We start from the raw sequence: 13031 nt of genomic DNA, 5'->3' as shown, positions 1-13031 counted from the left end.
TCCATATTTACCAAGAGAAAAAGCCAAAAATATTATTGTTTGGTTTAATTTTGCCTGTTCCCTGCTGGTTTGAATGGCTGCAGCCCAGGAGTTCAGACTACCAGTTGCTCTGCGTCAGCTTTACATGGTTGATCGTGGTGGTTCCCATCTCATGTGGGGCCACAAACTTTGAGAAGTCAAACTGTGTTTGAAGGTCTCCAAGGAAATCCTGCTTTTCCCTCCATCCCTTTTAAGACACAGCTGAGCCCAGCACAGGCTGAGTCCCCTCAGCTGTTGGCAGAGTCCCAGGCATGGCCATGGCCGCCCTGCAGGTGGAGGGAGCAGCTGGCAGATAAACCTGGGTTCTAAGTGTCAAATACTTCTGGGATCCCCCTGCCACCGATGGCCAGCAACGTTTGGAAGGAACAGGATGTCGGAAAGCTGGCACAGGAAGCATCTTTTATAAGCAAGAGGAGGGGATTTGCCAAAACACCCCCCGAGTTTTCACACTGTTTGCTTTGGAGGAGGCAAACAAACCCCTCAGCCGACACAGGAAGAGGCGGCAGCGCCCGGCCCGGCCGGGTTACAGCCTGGCGGCGGGGCCGGGCAGCTTCACTTCCTCTCTTTCTTTGGGGAGTGCATTTGTTATCACAGCCCTGTGGAGGATTTAACCAGCCTGTGCTGGGACTGTAGGGAAGGGGCCAGAGCCATGGCCCGCGAGGGACATTCCCACAGAAGGGGCACGCAGCTGTTCGGGACAGAGCTGGTGGTGGTGGGACGATGGCGGGAGAGCTGAGGCCAGCGGAGCCCCCGCAGTGAAGCCGTGTGGGGCTGGCCTGACGCCATTTTGATTCAGTGCCTGAAACCCTCAGCCCCGGGGCAGCGACCCTGGGGGGCTGCTGAGAAGTGGGGGCCGCGCACGGAGGCTCGGCAGGGCCGGCACTGACTCAGCCTCCAGGGAGCTCAGGCGCTGCAGCCCGGTGACTTCATTCTCTGGAAATAGCAACCGAGGAGGAACCATCTCTGTCACTACCGTACCCGTACAGATACTCAGCCAATAATGGCTCCTTGGCTAAAATGTATGTTCCAGAAAAGGCACCTGATTCCCTGTGAGAGCTTCAAGGGAAGATTACTCCTGCAGTTCCCCTGGTTGCAAAGTAAAGCAAAGCCATGGCAGCAGCTGCCTGTCTCAGGTAACAGGGGCCCTCTTATCACCTGTGAGTTGAGTCTTCCTGAGGTTTCTGCTGAGGCAGCACAGAGCAACCCCTGATCACCCAAACTACGGCCCTGCCACAACGGCCAGGGGTGTTGGAGTTCCTGTGGAGGCACCCCAGGGGTGTCCAGTCTGGTTTTTCCAGGGGAACAGTGCAGGGACAGGACTTGTGGCACTGGGGCCAGTGTGAAGGGCTGGTGTGGGCACAAGGCAGGTGTCCCACAGGCACCAGCCCCTGCCTCCTCCTGCCTTGCAGCCATGGCAGCCCTTTGCTGGCCACCGCAGGACAGGCTGGCAGGAGCTGCTGCCAGCACAATGCCTCAACTGTGGTGAGAAAAACCCTCCCCAGCCCCACATCCCCATGGGCAAGCCCATGGCACAGGGCCAGCACCTGCCCACTCCAGCATTGTTGTGGAGCTTTCAGAGGTTAAAGCGTCTCTCCAGGCAGGTTTGGAGAAGGGCTGGACTTCACTGCATTGTGAGGGGCAGAGAAGGCACAGAGGGCTCCAGAAGAGGCTGGGATTGATTGATCTGACCAAGGGAGGAGGAAGCAGAGTGGGGATCAGGGCAGCTTCCTAGGCCTCTCTACCATTCCTGACATCACAAAGATGCCAAATTTTCCCTTTTATACAGAAAAAAAGGCTCACCAGCAATCACAGCAGGCTGGGTTTGACAACTCATAACTTAATGGCTTTTAAAAAATAGCCACAGCCTGTTATAAAAGCTGGTCAAGGTCTCCTCTGCCTTTCCCTCTGGAAAGCCTTTCCAGCTCTCACTTTTCTGATATTAGATACTTTCCCTAATCTTTGGCCTTCATTTATTAATGGCTAATTATATCTATTTGCTTTAGTGCCAACATTGTCCTCTAGCTTGAATAGCTTTTTTGCCTCCCTAATGTTTGCTTCCCAGCACTATTTATAGGCAGCAATTGTATCCCCCTGCAGGCACTGTTGTGTTTGGCTGCATGGGCTCTGGCCTCCTCAAACAGCTCTCCTGCCTCTCTCAGTGTCCTGTTCATGAGTGGAGGGGTCAGACAGGCCCCAGCCAGTGCCTGGCTCTGGGAGAAACCAGTTTGGTGTCAGCACTGGCCACGATGCTTTTGGGACAGGAACCTGGGGGCAGAGCTGTGTGTCCCTAGGGAGTCCTGTGGGGTTATTTTTTTAGGCAGCCCCATGGGGTTATTTTTTAGGCAAAGGCAGGAATGACTCCAGGCTCCTGTTTGCCTTCCCTGTCCCTCCTTCCTCATTTCTGTGGGGGGAGAGGAGCCCGGCAGCACAGCCCACCAAGGCAGCACAGAAAGCAGAAAGCGTGTGATTCCTTGCTGCACTTTCATCCCGGGATGAAAGGGATGATAGAAAACATTTGTTTTGTGATAAAAGCAATTGACCCGGAGGGAATCTGCCTCCCCAGGGTGGCCTGCAGCAAATCGTGGAGATAAAGCACAACAGGCAGCAAACACTGAGTGCTTCCAAGCCTCGGAGCAGCTGCAGAGCAAATCCCTCCCTGGTGGAAGGAAACCCGCACTGGGCTCCCACAGCTGCTCCCAAGCCTGGACAGTATGGCCAGGGATGGTTTTAGTGGATTTTGTTGGGAGCAGGAAAGTCTGCAGAGAGGGACACTGTTTTGTTTGTTTTTTCTTAATGAATGGTCACATTTTTTTTTATTGGAGACATCTTCACCACAGATCTCAGCCGAGCTTTTAATAGATGGGTTCCTCGCCAGCGGCCATTGCAAATTGATTGCAGCAGAAATGGCAAGTGAAGACAAATACAGTGCAGGCTGCCTGCAGGGAGAGTGCGCCGAGGAAACTTCGGGTGCTATTTTTGGTGCTTTGTCTCCACTGCTTACAGTGTTTCTAATCTTTGGTTTTCCTTAAAAAAACTGTTTGGGGTTAGGACTTTCTTTTTTTTTTTTTTTTTTTTTTTTTTTAATTTTGAGAGGTCAAAAAAAGTTCTGTTCTCTGGAGAAAGTGTTGGGTGCCATGTCCATGCCCAGCTCTGTGGAGCTGTTGCATGCCATGGCCCAGGTTGGTCTGGCAGGAGGGTGAACTGCTGCTGCTGCTGCCTCCATCCCTCCTCTGGGACCAGAAGCAGGCCTGTCTCACTCCCTGTGTGGGGGCTGACATGGAGCCAATCCCTGATTTCACTCCAATCCATGGGAACCTTGGGGAGGGCAGGAAAGTACAGCGCTCTGGCTCGTAAAGAAAGGAAATTCTCCCACGCTGCTGAGCAGCAGCAGCCCCAGCAGTGATCTGCACTGCTCAGGACCAGCACACTGAGCTGCCCTTGGTCCCAGCCAGCTCCAGGAGCTGCAGCAGTTCCTGGAAATCAGAGACCCAGGAGGGTGCTGCAGGTGAAGCGCTGGACCTGGAGGGTGTCAGCTCAGGCCTGCAAAATCATAATCCAGGCGTGACCAAGAGTGTGTGTGCTGGAGTCCAGCTGCAGGGAGACCAGGAGGAAGGCACTGGGAGTCCCTCAGGTTTCTTGGCAGAGCAGGAAAACACTCCCAAGTTATTGCTGGGCTTGGGGAGCCACAGCTGGTGACACTGGAGTGCTGTTAAATGCAGGTACTCTACCCTTCTCAGGCCCAGAGGATGGTCAGGATGTGGGGGCAGGTTGAGGCAGTCCCAGGACAAAAAGCAGAAGTGTCTCACTGACACATGGTGTCCATGGGTGTGAGAGATAAGGCTGTGGCTAACTAGAAGTAAAGGAGCACAAATGCTCATAAAAGTGACAAACAAGGATGGGGAAAATCTGGGTTTAACTACAGAACAGTGAAATAAAAGCAGCTCACAGCAGGGCTGGGTGTGACTGCAATGCCAGTGTCCATCTGGCAGCATTTTGGACCATGGGATAGGATTTATCTGCTGCATAGGGGGCTTTCTGCTATGAGAAGCCCCAGATGTTCTGCCATCTATTTCAACATCCCTGTTTCGCCTTGATTTGATCAAGCTGCAGTCTGTCATTCACTAAAAAATCTCTCAGTTTCTCATCCATGCCTTTAAATAATGTAAAAGGTGGATGATGCTGGCATTGGAAGAAAGACAGCAAAAATGGGAAAAACAAGTTGTTTATCAGTGGCTCAGTCAGCCCTTTAGCAGAGGGCACCTGTGGCTCTGTCACACCTGGCCAGGCTGATGTTGCACAGCCCATCTTGTACCCAGATGCTCAGCATTGTCCACCATGAGCCAGGGTGGGCTTGTTGCTGCTGGCCACCCCTGGGAAGAAAAAAATGGGAAAAAAATATTTTAAAAACCTTTTAAGAATGTTTTAAGGCAGTCACTATCACCCACCTCTGATAACTCTGTACCAGCCACCCAGCCTGCAGTGCAGGATCAGGATCCCAGTGCCCCACGGTGCTGCCTGTCCTGCCCCACTGGGCACCTCTGGAAGAAGAGGCTGAGTGCCAAAGTAGGCACATACCCTCTGCCTGGGGTTTCCCAGCTGGGAAGGTTTTCAGCTGGCCTTGCAGGGGCTGGAATGTGCAGATGTTCCAGGGAGAAGCACAGCAGTGCTTGGGAGCAGTCCAAGGTAAATGCATTTGGTGCCTCACGCGTCTGCCCAGTTCCACCACTGGCACAGGCCCTGGCGCTGGAATGGAACTGCATCACTGCAGGGTGAGGCTGCTGACCAGACAAGCTCCCTTTTTGGGGCTGCAAAGGTCTCAGGGGCAGCACACGCCAGCTCAGCCCCCCCAGGAGGTTATTTCGCAAGAGAAGGCAGCTCGTGGAGGAGGTTTTGTGGCTGGGGATCAAAGTCCCTGGCAGCTGCCCAGATTCCCAGTATTGAGTGTTGCACAGCCCGGCTCTGCAGCTGGGTTTGTGTGCCAGGCCGCGGCAGGAGGCGGCAGGGAGGGGAGCCCAGGCCTAGTGGGGGGAGGAGGGTTTGGCAGTCCCAGAGATGGGATGCAGGGCTCAGCCCTCTTGCCTCTCCCCAGGAAACATGGAAATGGGGGTCAAGCCCCATGGCTACCCCTGGGAAAGGTGGGTGGGAGGTGGGAATGCCTGGGAAAGGGGCTGATTGTGAACAGGATTCCCAGTCTTCCAACAGTCAGGGGGAAGCAGCTTTTCTTTGTCCAGCAATGGAGGCATTGTGTCCAGGTCCTGCAGCATCCCAGCTAGGGGGAGCATGGCTGGACCTTCCCTGTCCTATTTGCCAATGCCAGCCTCATGCCAGGTAATAATCCTGCTTTCTCCATCCTGCTCCATATCTGTCAGTCGTGGGCTGCCTCCATGTCCTCAGTGCTCCCAGGGTCTCAGCTGAATAAGCACATTTTTCACTCTTTTTGTGGCTGCAGACCTTGTGGAGCTCTGGGAGGAGGCAGGCAGGGACACAAGGAAGACGTCAACTGAGTTTTACAGCTTTGATTAGTTAAGAGCATATATTTACATAGTGAATAACCTGGAGGGTCACATTTTAAGACACTGATGTATTTCCCCCTCCCAGGCAAACAGCGTGCTTATCCACACCGGCTCTGTGGGGTGGGACGCAGAGCTCGATTCCCTTGCCAGCCCCACTCCCAGTGCAGACAAGGAAACAGTAACACCACCCACCCCACCTTGCCAGGGCTGATGTTCAGTAACACCACCCACCCCACCTTGCCAGGGTTAATGTTCCTGGTTTCTCTTTTGCCAGTCATGGTGAGGCTTTTCCCAGGTCCCGTCTTGCAAGGGCGTACTCAGTGCTCCCTGCCTTGTCTGTCTCTGTTGGTTTTCCATTTCATCCGACCCTATTTCCATAACCAGCCGTTTGGGGAGGGTGGGGGTGAGGGGAGGGGTCTCAGCTGTCACCTCGCAGTGACTGTAAGTGGCAGCAAAGGGCTGGGTGTCACCTGCCATTCCCATGGCAAGAGGGAGCACAGATTGCCCTCACTGTCACGCCCACATCGCTGCCGGACACTGTCAGTAGACACTGGGCTAGCAAGAAACCAGGCTGGCACTTGCCACAAAAAAGCGTAGAGAGCTGTCAGGACTGGGGCCAGGAGCTGTTCCTGCTGTATTATTATTGGCAACCTCTGTTATAAGGAAAAACAACAAAATTAAGAATAGATGTAAAGAGCAATGTGCTTTTTTCTTCGTTCGGCTGAGCTGTCGAGAATAAATCACCGGGTATTTTTGCAAACACTTGGCGAGGCTGGGGAGATCTGCTGGGAGCCGGACTGCTCAGGTCAGGGCTGTCCTGCCAAGAGATGATTACAGCCCGTCCTGGGGACAGAGGAGCGGGGAACGGGGCCAAGAGGTGTCTCAAGTCCAGGAGTAAGATTACAGGCTGCGGGGTCAGCAAAACCCTCCCGTGCTCTGGGCGGCACCTGAACGCTTTCCAGAAAGGAAACCACCTGGAGCACTGCTGGGCCTGGCAAAGGGCCTTTGGTGGGGGGCAGGGGGCCCTCAGCAGCCCTGCCAGGAGGTGGCAGATGCTCAGGGGTGAATTGATCAGTCAATACGTGGCATTTCTGCCCAGCATTGACATGAAGGGTGTCATATTCTGCCATCACCCGTGTCTTGGGGGCAGAGTGCTCCCCAGACCCACACCAGGCTGCATCCCACAACTCTGGGGTTGGACTCTTGGAAGTGGAGCCCTCTGCTCCTGGCCCCCTTCCTGGAGTTGCACGGAGGCAAGGTGAACATCTTGGCAGATTTGTGACCTCCCTGTCAAAGCACAGATGAAATTTGTAATGTTCCTGTCTTAAAAAAATAACTAAAATAACTTAATATTGAGTAGGTTAAATATCCAGCTCAGCACAGTGCCTGGAGTCTATTGGAGCAATTAATCTCTAACAAAACAAGTTGCATATTGCTAGAGCTTGGCCTGTTGGGTTTTTTTAGCATCCATGTGTTTTTTCCAAGGGAGGGGGCTGGCACACACCCTGCTCACAGAGCACAGCTGCTCTGTCGAGGAATCGGTGCCAGCCTGAGCTTTGTTCAGCCCAGGGCCCAACTCTGCCACCTCCTCACCCCTGCCACACACACCTTCCCTTAAAATCCATCCTACAGAGCAACAAGGCCACTGGGAGCAACAGCAGAGCCAAACCAGAGTCACTCAGAGCTGGTACCAAAGGGACACAGTTGGAGGTGGTGGCAGAGTGCTGAGGAATGGGGAGCAGGGGGACAGTCCTGAGGTCTCTGTCTGTGCCCGTCTAGTAAGTCCAGCATCCAGTGCTGACCACGGGGAAACTTCCCTGGGAGAATAGCAACAATCTTCACTTGTCTATCCAGTGTCTGAAGGGACACTGTGTTTGTATTTGTGTATTTGTGTAGCTTAGCTTCATGCAAACATGGGGAAAAGAGAGGAAAATGGGGAAAATGGGAGGAGATCTTGCTACTGATATTGCTACTGCTGCCCAGGGCAGATCTCAGTGACCCATGATGTGAGGCTGGAGATCCTTGCACAGCCTGGCTGCTGCCCTCGCCTCTTGGACAGAATTCAAGTGTGGGACCTGCTGCCTGGCTTGGAGGAGATGAGCTTGGTTTTCAGAGCTGACGTGCAGAAACCAGAGAAGTTTCCATGAAGCCCTTCACACTGCCAGTGTTGGGTGAAGCCCTGGCTCTTGTTACAACTCCTGGGGCTTTGGAGTGGCAAAACCACGGTGTGTTAATGCTCACAAACAGGCGCCAGAACAGCAGCTCGTGTGGGCACAGGGATTGGATGTTCCATCTTGAACCAGCTCAGCTCCCTCCTGGGCACCAGCACCAATCCTGCCCTCAGGAAGGAATTCTGTCCCAGCCAGCATAGTCAGGCCATGGCATTGCTGGATATGAGCAGCTCACAAAGTCAGTAACTGCTCCTGGCTGTCAGGCTTTGTCTGATTATGGCACAGCAGAAATGAAGAGCCAAGGAGAAGAGAGTAAAGGAGGAAAAAAGAGAAAAAGAAAAGAGAGAGGATAGGAAGGAAAAAATGACAAAGAGAAAAGCCAAAAGATGCAAAGGAATGGTTGGAAAAAGTCTTGGGGAGCTGCCATCTCCTGAGCAGGACAGCTGGGCATGCTGCCCATGTCCCATTGCTGCAGCTGCATCTCACATTATGTTTATTGCACTGAAATAAGTTTTCCTTTCAACACCAGGAGCCTGAGCATTGAACAGGCCCAGAGCAGTGCTCAGCAGTGCCTGTCCCTGCGTTGGGGCTGGTTTCCAGCAGGAGCTCCCAACTCCATCACCTGCTGCTCTGGGTAGTGCCCTGCAGCCAGGGACTGTGCCCAGGCACTGCTGGTCACAGGCAAGGCAGCCCCTGGGCTCCAGCAGCTGGACACAGCTCCAGCACCCCACCTGTGTGTGCAGGCCGTGTCCCACCTCGCCGTTCTTTTGCATCCACAGTGCAAATGGGAAAAGCAAAGATTGAAAACACTCCCCCCACCCTCTGGCATAGCTGCAAATGCTTCGTCATGCAAAGCTCTGTGTAATGGTCACTGCTTGCTGATTTAACTGGCCCTGTAGGCTTGGTGTCTGCTTGCCAGGCCAGCTGCTGCACTCCTAGGAAACCAAGGGATGAGGCAGGTACCTTTAGTGCAGGTTTGTGGCCTGATGTGATCAGAGCAGCAGACCAGGACCATGAGTGCTTGGCCACCGCCCTGTGCCATGCTGGGCAGCAGCAAAAGCCCTTGAGCAGGAGAAGCTGCTGCTGCCAAGAGGAGACGTGAGCGAGGCATCCACACCCAGAGTCCCCAGTGGCAGAATGAGTCACTGCCCTGTGCTGACAGCACCGAGCCCAGGGCACGCTGGCTCCACACCCCCGTGGGTCTGCTCAGGACAGGATGGGCGGCTGAGCAACGTGGGGGCTCTTCTCTTGGCCACAGTGCCCAGGATTTCAGCCAGCAGGACCCATGCTGTGGGGTGAATTATGATGCCAGTCCCCATGTCTGCCCTGCTCACTTGCATTAGCCTTTGGATAACAAGCCCTGGGGCACTGCCCACCAGCCTGAGCTCCCCATTGCCTGCCTGCCCCTTGGCATCCTCTTCCAGCTTGATAGGGACACTGAGCTGCATGGCACAACCCTATGGACCAGGAACCACCAAGGCAAATCCTCAGGTGGGGCTCAGCTGCAGCATCCCCTCCCTGAGCAGTCACGACACTGCTGAGCACCAGGACAGGCCCCCACCGACCCCAGAGCATCCTCCAGCTGAGCCCCTGTGGGAGCTGGGTCTCTGCAGCAGCGCCTCAGTTTCTAAATATCTTTGTGGGCTGCAGGGATCCTCAGGAGCTCCCGTGGCAGGAGGAGATTTAGCAGTCCATTGCCTCGGCAACACCCCCTGCCCGAGCCCAGCCTGCCCGAGGGTGCTGCAGCACTTCGTGAGCAATGGATTTGCATTTGTCGAGTGCCTTTTGCCAGAGGGATCTCCATTAATGCTGCAAATGTCACATTTTTGTGTGGAGGCTACACACATCAGTCACATCCCCCCAACTCCACAACACATCAGGTCCTCCGAGATGGAATCACCCGGGGAATGGTGGAGAAGAGGCAGTTGCAATTACCCAGCCGGGATTTAGTCAAGACCTGGGTAAAACCTCCTCTGCTTTTGTGAAGCTGCCCAGAAAGTTTTGACTGTCACACATTTTCAGGACATTCCTTTCTGATCTGAAACGAATCAGATAGAACTGGTATTGCATTTGTCTCCAGAAAAGCAGAGATTACTCTAAGTCGTCAGGAATTACCGAATTTGAGTTGACGTTGGGATGTGTTTCTATGCAGATGAGCCTTTGGTAAGTGGAGCCCTCACAGGTAAGTGCAGCCAGGTCTTGGCATTGACCACTATCCCAGATCTGTCTCACAGAATACATGGGCAGCTATTCCTGCCAGACAAACGTGACAGTCAGTCCCCTGACCCAGTAAATGCTGTGACCAAGAGGGGTTTCTAATAAAGGCCTGGGGATCACAGCCTATACAGTATGGACAGCTTTGCTGGATTAGAAACCTGATTAATGGCCTCAGGGGAGATTAGAAATTGCTATTTTGAGAGGGGGTTTTCATAGCAGGCTCTGTGTAATCGCCAGCGCCAGCGGGACAGCCTTATCCTGGCTGTTTTCTGGGGGAGCTGACACTGCTGGGAGCCCTAAGAGGCCAAGCCAGGGAGAAGCATTTGTCTCTGCTAATAGCTGTGTTTATGTTTGCTGCAGAGCTCATCGCTGGCTGACCACAGCAATTACACGGGGGAGGCATATTTACATGTTTTAACTCTGAAACACTGAGCAAACAGGGCAAGATAATCATTAACTTCGGGAACTGTTAACCTCCAGCGTGAGTTTTGGCCAGTGAAGGAATGATCTGCCAGAGCAAGGTCTCTATTTTAGTAAACATTGAAAGAACGATGTGAGAAAGCTTTTGTTTTTGTATATTATGAGTAGGTAATTAAAGGGCATTAATTTGTGTCTCCAGCCTTGATGCTGTGAGAAACTTTTCATTGCAGAAGAGAGGGATAAAGGGGGCAAACAAGAACTGTTTTAAAAAAAATCCATTGGCTTCATCAGCTTGGGAGCAGGGAGGAGCAGGGGCAGTAAAGTACAGCACTGCAGGGAGGCTGTGAGTCTGCAGGTCGTACATGCTCATTTGCTGTTGATTATCATGCCAAAGAAATTGTATTTAAACCTAAAACTCGCTGCAGGAGCTTAATCAGTAAAGCAGCGATAGTTTAGGAGCAAAGAGCAGCAGCTTGTCCTCTGCCCTTGAGGTTCAGGGCCCTGCTGGCTCCCAGCTCAGGGCTGCACACCCAGCCAGGCAGGGTGGGAGCACAGTGGCTCCCTCGGGTTGGTTCGGCACCAGATCAAACACCCTGAAATATCTGTCTCATGCCTGACCACAAATCGTTATTGCTGCCCCTTGGGTAACACATTCTGTGGGGGAAAGAAGAGGAACAACAAAAAAGCAAAATTCTGCAGACTTTGGACTGTTATGGGTATCATAAAAAAGTGGGGAATTGAGGAAACAGGAAGATAAAAGAGGAAGAAAGAAAGGGAAGATAATTTAAGTGGACAAGCAGAAGCAGATTTTCAATCTTATCAGTTATAGTTGGTAAGAAAGTGGAGCATGCCAGCCAGTCAATAGTGCTTGTTTGAGCACCAGTGGGAAACAGATGATGAATTCATCTGTAAGGAGCTTATGGCCAGGAACAGCCTCTTGCCCAAGGAGCAGCTGCTGGGAGCTGTGGGTTGCCAGCCCAGGCTGGCCTCGGGCAGTGCACAGGAGGCTCTGCTGAGTGCCCAGCACAGGCTGTTCGGGCAGGGGCACATCCTTCCTGCAGGGCACACAAAAAGCAGTGACATTGGCCATTTCACACAAGGCATGGAGAGGGATAGTTTTGGGAGAGGCCTGAAGTGTCACAAAATGTCACATTTTCCCATGGATTTGCACTTGTTCCTGTTCTGCAGGGCAGGCTGTGAGAGCTGTACTGACCCAGCTCTTTCCTGGGCAGAGCCACCCTCACAGCACTCAGCAGTTGGTCCTCACCCTCCTGTCCCAGTGCCCCACACACCTTTCACACAAGGGCATTATGGCACTCAGCACGTGCCCCTCTAAGTGGTTGCACAGTGTTCAGCAGTTCCAGTTTAATAGCATAAAGGTTTACTGTGATAACATCAGCAGGTTTCCCCTGTGCATGGCAGAGAATCTATTAATATTTGTTTAGGAAATATGTTTGTTTAGGAAAGCCCCCCCAGTCCTCAGAAGCATGTGCTTTACAGCTCCAACCCAGCCCCCAGATGTAGCAATTTCCCCAGGGCCCAATTGCAAAACAAGCTGCTCTGGCCCTTGGCAGCCCTGCTCCCTGTCACAAGATTCTGGACTTCTAGTGGACTTTTAAAGAAAGTTTTGGAAAAAAAAGTTTGTTTGTACAGGCATTGCAAAGAGTTCCTGCAGTTGGGGTTTGGTTTTTTTTCCTTTTAGTGTTACACCTCTGTGGGAGTGATTTTATATTATCCCATACTGAAACATTTAGAGTAATCTTTTCTGCAGAATAAATTTCACCTTTAAATGGACAAATAACTCACAATTCAAACACAGCTATTAGTGCCACTCAACCAACAGCTAAAAACATCTCAAAACCTTTACCCTAATCAGGCAGTTTAATCCACTGGAGTTTTAACTCAACAACATTTGAAACATAAGAAAAACATTTCAGACACCCAATACAGCCTTGCTGCTCTGTCATCAGTGCTGGGTCCCAAACTGGAAGGTTTTGCTCAGGTTGTAAAACTAATTTAACTTCTATCAGGTGTAAAAGAAAGCAGATGATCATAGCTAATCATGTCAAAAAGATGTTCTGAAAAGTAAATAACATTCACAACCCTTCCTACAGGTACAGGGCAAGCCATGATATTCCATGCCAGAATGGACTTTGCATACATGTACATGGTTTTAATGTCAGAATGCAAACTCCATTTTGAATAAAGAGCTAGTTTGGCCCTGCCATTGTTTTTGCTTAAACAAGAAATCACTAAAGTCTATTTGGGCAAGAAAGTAAGTTAAGCTATGCTTACTATTAAAATACAGAAATCAAGACCATGAAAAATCTACTCATTAATTCATTAAACACTGAAAAACCTGTATTGTCTGCTTTCTAGAGTGATCTTTACTTGGTAAAATCTTCAGGCAATCAGGTTAGCATAGATTAAACTGCTACCAGGATCACAGAGCACCTCAGCTCAAATCTTACTCAGCAATACTATAGAAATGAGTGAGCCAAACCCTGAGAACAGCTCAGCCTCTGCTAGAGGAGAAACAGTTAATGCTCATCATGGCTCAGCAGAGCTGCTTCACAGCCAGGAACTACTTTGTCCAGCCTCAGTTAATGCACAGCTGCTGTGCCTGCTGGAGGTGAGTGCCAGCAGCAGCAGCACAGGTGCTCACTCCCTG

The sequence above is a fragment of the Melospiza melodia genome, chromosome 20, assembly GCF_035770615.1.
Source record: "Melospiza melodia melodia isolate bMelMel2 chromosome 20, bMelMel2.pri, whole genome shotgun sequence".
NCBI lineage: Eukaryota > Metazoa > Chordata > Aves > Passeriformes > Passerellidae > Melospiza > Melospiza melodia.
The sequence above is the reverse complement of the archived record's forward strand: the minus strand, read 5'-3'. Positions refer to the sequence as shown.